The sequence below is a fragment of the Chrysochloris asiatica genome, unplaced genomic scaffold (genome assembly GCF_000296735.1).
Source record: "Chrysochloris asiatica unplaced genomic scaffold, ChrAsi1.0 scaffold00004, whole genome shotgun sequence".
In the NCBI taxonomy this organism is placed as follows: Eukaryota; Metazoa; Chordata; class Mammalia; order Afrosoricida; family Chrysochloridae; genus Chrysochloris; species Chrysochloris asiatica.
This window is the reverse complement of record NW_006408522.1, coordinates 40,017,852-40,026,707: the sequence shown is the minus strand read 5'-3', so window position 1 is coordinate 40,026,707 and position 8,856 is coordinate 40,017,852.

The window sequence follows — 8,856 nt, the reverse complement described above, 5'->3', positions numbered from 1 at the left end:
GGAGAAAAGATTGAAGTTGTCAAGGACTTCCTTCTTCTTGGCTCAACTATCAACACTCATGCAAGCAGCAGTCAAGAAACCAAACGATGTATTGCATTAGGCAAATCTGCTGCACAAGACCTTTTTAAAGTGTTGATGTGATGAGCAAAGATGTCAGCTTGAGGACTAAGGCTCGCCTGACCCAAGCCATGGTATTTTCTATAACTTCATATGCATGTGAAAGCTGGACAGTGAATAAGGAAGACCATAGAAGGATAGATGCTTTTGAGTTATGGTGCCGGAGGAGAGTATTGAAAGTGCCATGGACTGCCAAAAGAACCAACAGATCTGTGTTGGAAGAAGGGCAGCCAGAGTGCTCCTCTGGCATTAGATCAGGCTAAATTTACTTTTTCTTCTTACTTTTTAATCTGGAGTATAATAAGGATTTAATAACAAAAAACATTTTATTTTAACATTTTAGAAAATCATACAGGCAAAAGAGTGAAATGACTAATGTTAATTGAGCATCAGTTAGGTGTTGATTTTTCTGTACTTTGTTCAGATTTTTGAAATCATTGCATGCTGTTGTTGTTGTTAATTGCCGTCAATTCTATTCTGACTCATAGTGACCCTGTGTAACACTATAGGATAAGCATGTGACTGTAAGGTTGATTTGAACAGTAAGGTCGGCGGTTCAAACCAATCAGTTGCTCCTCAGAAACCCTATACAGGAATGCTTTGTGTTGCAACATAGATGAATATTGAGCCCTCTCATTCTAACTTTTATATTTCCAATCCTTCTTCATGTTTTCCACTTACCCATCCCTGTGTTGCATTCAGGGTAGTTTCCTCAGATCTTTCTTCTACTTCACTATTTCTGTTTAACTTGGTTGATTCTGTTGTTATATCTGTCTACTTTGCTTTTAATTTCAATGAATGTATTACTACTTTTTTTTTAGATAAGTATTGATACTTATTATTTAAAAAAAATTTCCTGATATATATTGGTAGTTGTTTTTTATTTATGTTTCCTTTTTTATATTTATTATCTTCACCATCCATTTTTTACTGCCTCTTTCTGATATTTCTATCATGTTCCATGCTGGAGTTCTACAATTCTGAGAAGTCAATCTGTTACTATTTTCTCAGGATAATAATCTCTTTTGTATATGTGTGTATACATTTTGGGTTGTAAAATTAAACTCATCTTCAGAAAGATAGTCCTATGGTCTTCTTTTGCTTCTGAAATTCAGAACACATACCTCTTGATATAGTGTTTGCTTTGGGCATTATTCATGGGTATTGATGATGAAAGACCACTTTTTAATTCCTAACTCTGGTAGTTCTTTGATCACATATGTAGTTTAATTCAAACTCAAACATCCTATGGGGATAAACCAGAGGTTTAAGATTCTCAGAGCAGACTCTGTTTTCACCAAATACAAAGGCAAGATAAACTAATAAGTTGTCATTTCCCTGCATTGGTATGAGAACTGTTGTTGTTTTTTCTCCTAGCATATCTTTTCACTAAGTTAAGGGTATAACTTTTCTAGATGGCCGCATCACAGCCCCGATTCCCTCTATTAAGTGGGTCCAAAGCATCATGACTTTTTCTTACCTGACTGTTTAAAATCCAAGCCACTTGCATACTCAGCCTGAGGTTATTCTCCCTTGTTTTGTTCCTGCCATTTTTTTCTCAGCCTCCTTAACACACTGCTTCCTTAAGCCTAAAAACCAGTTTCCATAGCCAATTCCAACTCATGCTGCCTCAATGATTATCAAATTAGAATTATGCTTAGCAGGGTTTTCAGTGGCTAATTTTTCAGAAGTAGATGCTCAGCCCTTTCTTGCAAGGTGCATCAGGATAGACTTGAACAGGCCACTTTTTGGGTAGCTGTTAATATTTATCTGCTTTTGTTACCAGGGACTTCCATTCTTCCTTATTCTTCTTAATAATAATTGGTCTTCTGGAAAAAGTCAATATCTAATATTCAACTGATCATATAATCTTTGTTACCTCAACCCTTCAAAAATTTATCATCATTTAGTATTTGGTTAAACTCTTTACCAGTTCTATGCTTAAAACCCTTTAATCTGTTCTTCATGCTGAAGTTGAAGTGAGTTTGATAAACTGAAAACAAGTCAGTACTTTCTTTGTTATCAATGCATATATAACACAAGCATACATTAGGCATACAAATGCTATGATCAGTCCTCTACAGAGCTCTTCAGTCTTATCTAGCTCTCTTACACCTATTTCCTGTCTTTTAGTCATTGTGAGCTTTCTGTTAGTCTTATTCTTTTGAATTGTACTTTTGTGCCCACTGTTCCTTTTGCCTAGCATTTGATATAACAAACCTCTTCTATCCTTTAACCTAAAGTTATAATTGCTAAATATACTTTGTCTCTTCTTTTCTTCTTTTCATACAAACGGGTATAATGCACTGTCTTAGTTATCTAGTGCTATCATAGTACTAGAAATCTAAATTGAGAGTGCCAGTTCTAGGAAATAACTTTCTCTTTCTGTTGGTTCACAGTTTAGGAGGAAGGTCTTTGTCTCTTTCCAATATCTGTGAACCTAGGTTCCTTAAATATTTCCACGTGTCTTAGCAACAAATCTTTTGGGTCTGTTGTTGTTAAGTGCTGTGGAGTCAGTTCTGACTCATAGTGACCTTGTATTTCTGAGGAGTGGCTAGAGAATTTGAACTGCTGACCTTGAGATCCAGTGCCACATCAGGACTCGTCTTCTGGGTCTAAGAGCTTCCAAACTCAGTATACTGGGTCAAAAGAACATTCTATTCTCCGAACATTTCTTTCTTGGTGGTAGTAACTCCCTCTCTCTCTGTTCCCTTCTCTCTCCTTTTATCTTTTGCAAAATGAAAGGTCATGCAGGCCACATCCTGCATGGAATGTGGATGACTCCCCTTATATCAGAGTAGGGCTGTGACCTGATTAAGAATGTTGCATCCCACTCTAAACTGTTTACACGGGATCGGCATTGTGAAGTGAGTGAGGATATTGATTGGGTCTCACATTTCTCCCCTTACATCAGATCAGGACTGATCATATCAGCTTACATCATGGGGGATGACTACATCATAACATAACTGCCAAACCAGTGAGAATCATAGCCCAGTTCAGTAGACACATGTTTTAGAGACACAATTCAATGCTTGACATTGCACTTTTTGTTGTTGTTGTTGTTGTTAGGTGCCCTCCAGTTGCTTTCAATTCATAGTAACCTGATTAAACCCTGCCCAGTCCTGCACCATCCTCACAATTGCTGTTATATTTGAGCCCATTGTTGCTGTCACTGTGTCAATCTGTTTTTTTCAGGTCTTCCTCTTTTTCGCTGACCTTCCACATTACTAAGTATTATGGTTTTCTCTAGGGAGAGATACTAAGTCTCAAAGTCTCTCCATCCTAGTTTCTAACTCCAGACCTTTGCACATTTATTGTATTATACTTTGTCTTTCTTAGGTGCACAAAGGCACACCACTCCACCAGTAAGCCTCAGCCTGAAGGTACTGAGCTCTCTTATTCTATGGGTTAGCAATCCTTGTTCCACTTACAAGTGCCTTTAGGCATCCTGCTCTTTCAGCGAGCTTCCTCCCTGGAGGCACTCAGCTTTTATGCTATGTGAGTCAGCTACCATGTTATCTCTCACCAGACTTCTGATCCTTCTGCCCCAGTTTCTTTGCCTCTACGTCTCGCCATTTGCACCATCTCTAAGGAAGACCATAGAAGAGTTGATACACCTGAGTTAGGGTGCTGGAGGAGAATATTAAAAGTACCCAGGTTGCCAAAAGAACAAACAGATCTGTGTTTGAAGAGGTACAACCAGAGTGCTCCTTAAAAGCCAGGATGGCCAAACATCATCTCTCATACTTCAGACATATATCATCAGGAGGGACCAGTTACTGGAGAAGGATCTCATGCTTGGTAAAGTGGAGAGTCAGAGAAAAAGAGGAAGACCCCCCAATGAGATGGACTGACACAGTGTTGGCAGTGATGGGCTCAGGTGTGGCAATGATTGTGAGGTTGGCCCAGGCCTGGGCAGTGTTTCGTTCTGTTGTACATAGGGTCACTATGAGTTGGTACAGACTGGATGGCACCTAACAACACCAACGAGCACCATCTCTGGTGTTGTAGCTCTCCGTCTTCCTTCTGACCCCTCAGCAGACTTTGCTTTGATGTCCATCATTCCACCACTAGTATCTTCAAGGCAATCTAGGCTTTTACTATCAGGCACCTTAAAAGTCTTTTAGCTTCTACTTATTACTCAATTCCAAAATCACGTCCACATTTTTGTACCACTCTCTAGACACCAAATTCCATGTTAGTTATCTAGTTCTGTGATAACAGAAATACCATAAGTGGATGACTTTGTCAAATAGAAATTTATTCTCTCATAGTTTAGGAGACTTAAAGCCCAAATTCCGAGTGGCTGCTATATAGGAAGGTTTTCATATATTTTGGGTGACATAATTCAATCCATGATATGCATTAAGGAATTTAAAAAATAAATCTATGAAAAATTGGTGTGTAAGAAATTACAGTTCATAGAACATAGAAGCACAAACCTCAGAAATTTCCATGGTTGCAGTAATGCATAGGTTTGACCTTTCCTATGTACCTTTTTTGTCCGTTTCTCCAATAATCTTTCCTTTCACATTTAGTTCTTATGTTATTTTGCAAGTCAGGTTCATGATTGAAAGGATTACATTGGGATTATAGTACCAGTGACAAGAATTCTTCAATAATCATTGATTCACTAGTGCATCTTAGAAAATTTAACATATCTCTACAACAAGCACAAGCATTACAGAAAAGTACAGCACTTACCTTGCTGATAATAGTTCCAGTTTTAGGAATAAAAACATTATTTTAACTTTCTTCAATGCAATAAGCTCTCCAATTTTATATCCTAGTTTTCTAACTTCCAGTTTCCTAAGTTTATACACTTTCAAAATGGGGATAATAAGAATACTACTTCTTGAGTTATTTGGGAATTAAATGAATTAATACCTGAAAGTGTTTAGAACAATGCCTGATCTAGGCTAAAAGTTCAGTCAAGATTAATTGCTATTATTTCTATTTTTCTCATCATTTTTCTCTCACCTGATCAAGCAAGAAAGTTTTTAGTAAAAAAAAAAAAGCCAACACTTGAAGTAACAGAGAATGTAGCCCAGCTCTTTGGGGCTCTCTCTCTCTTTTTTTTTTTAAATGTTTCATTGTGAACTGTGTGATAGTCTACATGGGAGAACATTAGCTTTACATTCATTCCATCATCTGTCATTTCATTGGCATAGTTACCATCCCGTCCATGCATCCTCACTCAACCAAAGGGTGTACCCTGTAAGCCTGCACACTGTCTCCCCCCCACCCCCCCACAGTCCTCAGCCCCTTTCCATCTCTCCCGAGTTCCCAGCCACACCATCTCTTGATGTCGTCTTCTCTGCCTCCATCTCAGGTTGGGGTTCTCTTTTATCATGGTTTAATTTATGTAAAATATCTTCTACTAGTCATTTATTCATGATCTAAGGTAAAGTTATTGAGTATTTAGTGATAACTGTGAAATAAGAATCTTGTTCCTTAGTAAAGTTGCTTGACTAAAGTTGTTAAGTACTGGAAATTAGAAGAACTCTAGAAAACCTTTTATTCTGTTATCATGGCTAATATAATTCAACTTATTTCTCACCCACCATTATTTTCTGGGGAAAATCCACCTTTTTAAGTTAGTTCCTATAATTTTTTATTTGTTAAATTATGACTTAAGATCTAGGAAAAAAACATCTAGAGTTTAGTCTCTGTTTTCCCTCCCGCCATCCCCTCCCTATCTCTCTCTCTATATATGGTCTAATGTCTTGATTATACGCATATTTGTTGTATAGATGTACATATATAGATATAGATATCTGGAGATTTTTTTCCAACATGTAGCAAATAATAAAGGGACATTAAATGAAACTTTGTTTTTAACTATAGGACTGATGGAGTTGTCTTTATACTGCCCCTTAAATTGCCTTGTTCACTAGTATTCTTCTCAAACTAGATTGTATGGATTTCAACCACATGCAGAATTCTTTTATCATGTCATCCACATGTAGCCATGTTTTCTGATACAGTTTTTCCAAATGGTCTTTTTCTTTTGAGAACCCATCTCATTTATACATATGCAGTGTTTTCCTGTAACCATTTGCCAGCAACTGTGGGAGGTTTTAATTTTTGGTTTGTTTTCTTTTAGAAAATATGATGGTGATGTTTTACTGTACTTATGCATCTTTTGCATCTGAAGAGCACTTAAGATATATAAGTATAATGCTCTTTATGCCGTCCCACAACTATTGTGGTCTTTGGTCATTAGTGTTCAATGCATTAAATCTATTCTTAGCAGTAGTTTTAAAATTACTGATCCATATCCTTGTAAAAAACAGATTTACTAATACGAGTACAGTGCTTATGTACAGCTCTTTTAGTCTTTAGATTTACAATATCCAGTCAAGACACTCTTTTCTTCAGTTATTTATGTTAGCTGTTTTCTTCCCCACCTTATTAGTGTGGTTACATTATTTATTTGAAATAGCTTTATTTGCTAGATTTTCAATGATATTTTGGGTTGTCCCCAGATCCTGGTTGTGTTAATTATTTGCTTGTTTGTTTTTGGAGTATGAAACAGAAAGATTCTAACAGGTAAGTCTATACCAGGAAATATGCTCAGGAAAGTAGTCTTTCTTTCAATCATACTCCTTCACCTTCCCCTGTTTTCTATCTATTTGTTGCAGAAAATTTCTTTAGTTTCTGGTTTGTTCTTTCTGTATTTCTTTAGCAAAAATACAAGAAGATAAATGTATAAGGTAGTTCCTTTTATCATCTTGTTTATTATCCGTCTTGATACTCTTGTTCTATTTTTCTCTTTATCTATTTTTGCCTATTAGATTTGAAAACCCCCTGAAGTTATTATGCAGATTCCTCAACATTATTTCCTCCAGAATCTTATCCACAGAATTTCAAGTGACCAATGACCCTGTCACACAATATAGCTCATTCTTTTCCATTGAATTTTTATTGTTGTTGTTGTAGTAGTGACTGTGTGCTGTGGAATCATTTCTGACTCATAGCAACCCTGCACCTGGTTTCCGAAGCTGTAAATCTTTACAAGAGGAGAAAGCCTCATCTTTCTCCCGTGGAAAAGCTGGTAGTTTCGAACTGCTGACCTTACAGTTAGCAGACCGACTCATAACCACTACCCTACCAGAGCTCCTCAAGTTGGTCCCAACTCATAGTAACCCTGTATAGATTTTCCAAGGATCGGCTGGTAGTTTTGAACCACTGATCTTGCGGTTGTCAGTCCAGTGCTTATCCTACAGTGACACACCAGAAGCCAGGTCCTGGGTTCTTATTGTAGCATAAGCACTGAACTGCTAATGGCAGGGCACTTAATAACAATATTTACTGAAGTTTTATTATTATTATTATTTATTTTATGATAGCTTTGTTTCCATTGCCTTCATTGGACTTCATTTCCACTGACCATTCCTGAGGTCAATCATAAAATTATTGTTGTCACTAAATAAATAAATAAATAATCAGAAACTTCAACCATGTTTCAAAATCCATGTCTTTGTAAGGGGGTGGGGAGAGCATGTGACTTCTGACCTTGACCAGGTCAAATCTGGTCCTTAACTTTTCTGACTAGAAGGCTTTCCATTTTTACATGGCTATGGGAACAAATTCCCCACAAAGAAAGCAGCAGGCATATTATCAAATGACATTTCATTCTTTCTTTAATGATCCGTTTCTTTGCTCTTGGAACTAGTCTGTAAAGATTACAAGTGTGTCTCAGGGGGAAAAAAATGAAAGTGTAGTAGAGCCAAAACTTGAACAAGTTCACAAAGAATCATAAGGGGGTGGACGAGGTATTAGAATATAAATAGAAAGTACAGTATTAGCTCCAAACAAATGCTTTCAAAGTCTTTGTGTGCACTGACAGCTTCAGATATTTGATGTAAATGAATTTTTCTCCAGAAACAATAGAATCTGTAGCTTGTGGTGGCAGTGTTTCTTTTCTAAACCTTGCTTTTTTATATTTTTTTGTTCCTGAGGTGAAAGCAGAGCTAACTTAGGTTTGTATTTGCATCAAAAAGACTCTCCCCAGAAGCAACATCAAAAATGATCAGTGATCATTTTTCATTATTTTGGGTACCTGTTTGTTTGCAATTTTTCCTTTCAGACCCTCTCTGTCCTCCTTCTCACAAAGCACAAACACAATTTCAGTCACATACTAAAGATGATTGGCATTATAATTTTAATTGAATATTATAAATTGAAACCTATAGCTAAATGGTCCCTATTTTTACCAGTTGCCTTAAAAGTAAATACTGACTCATGGCGGCCCCATGTGTTGTAGGGAAGAACTGCATTCCAGGCAGTTTTCGTGGTTATAAACTTTCAGAAGCAAAGCACCAGATCTTCTTCTAAGGTGTCTCTGGATGGGTTTGAATGACCGAACTTTTAATTAGTAGCTGTACACTAACTGCTTACATCACCCAAGGCACTGTGTCCCTGTTTTATGATTGTTGAAATGCCATTACTTCATGAGAACCTACTCATCTCCATTAAAGGTACTTCCACCTACTTAGGTGCTATGTCAGATAGAGGAAAGTGATTCTTAGTACCTCATTGTTTTAAAGACCCTGCCTCTAATCACCACCACTCACCCATCAGTTTATCGTATTGTGGTGGCTTGTGAGTCACTGTGATTCTGGAAGCTATGCCACTGGTATTTTAAATACCAGCAGGTTCACCCATGGCAGACAGACTTCAGAAGAGCTTCCAGATGAAGACAGACTAGGAAAAGGAGTGATGAACTACACC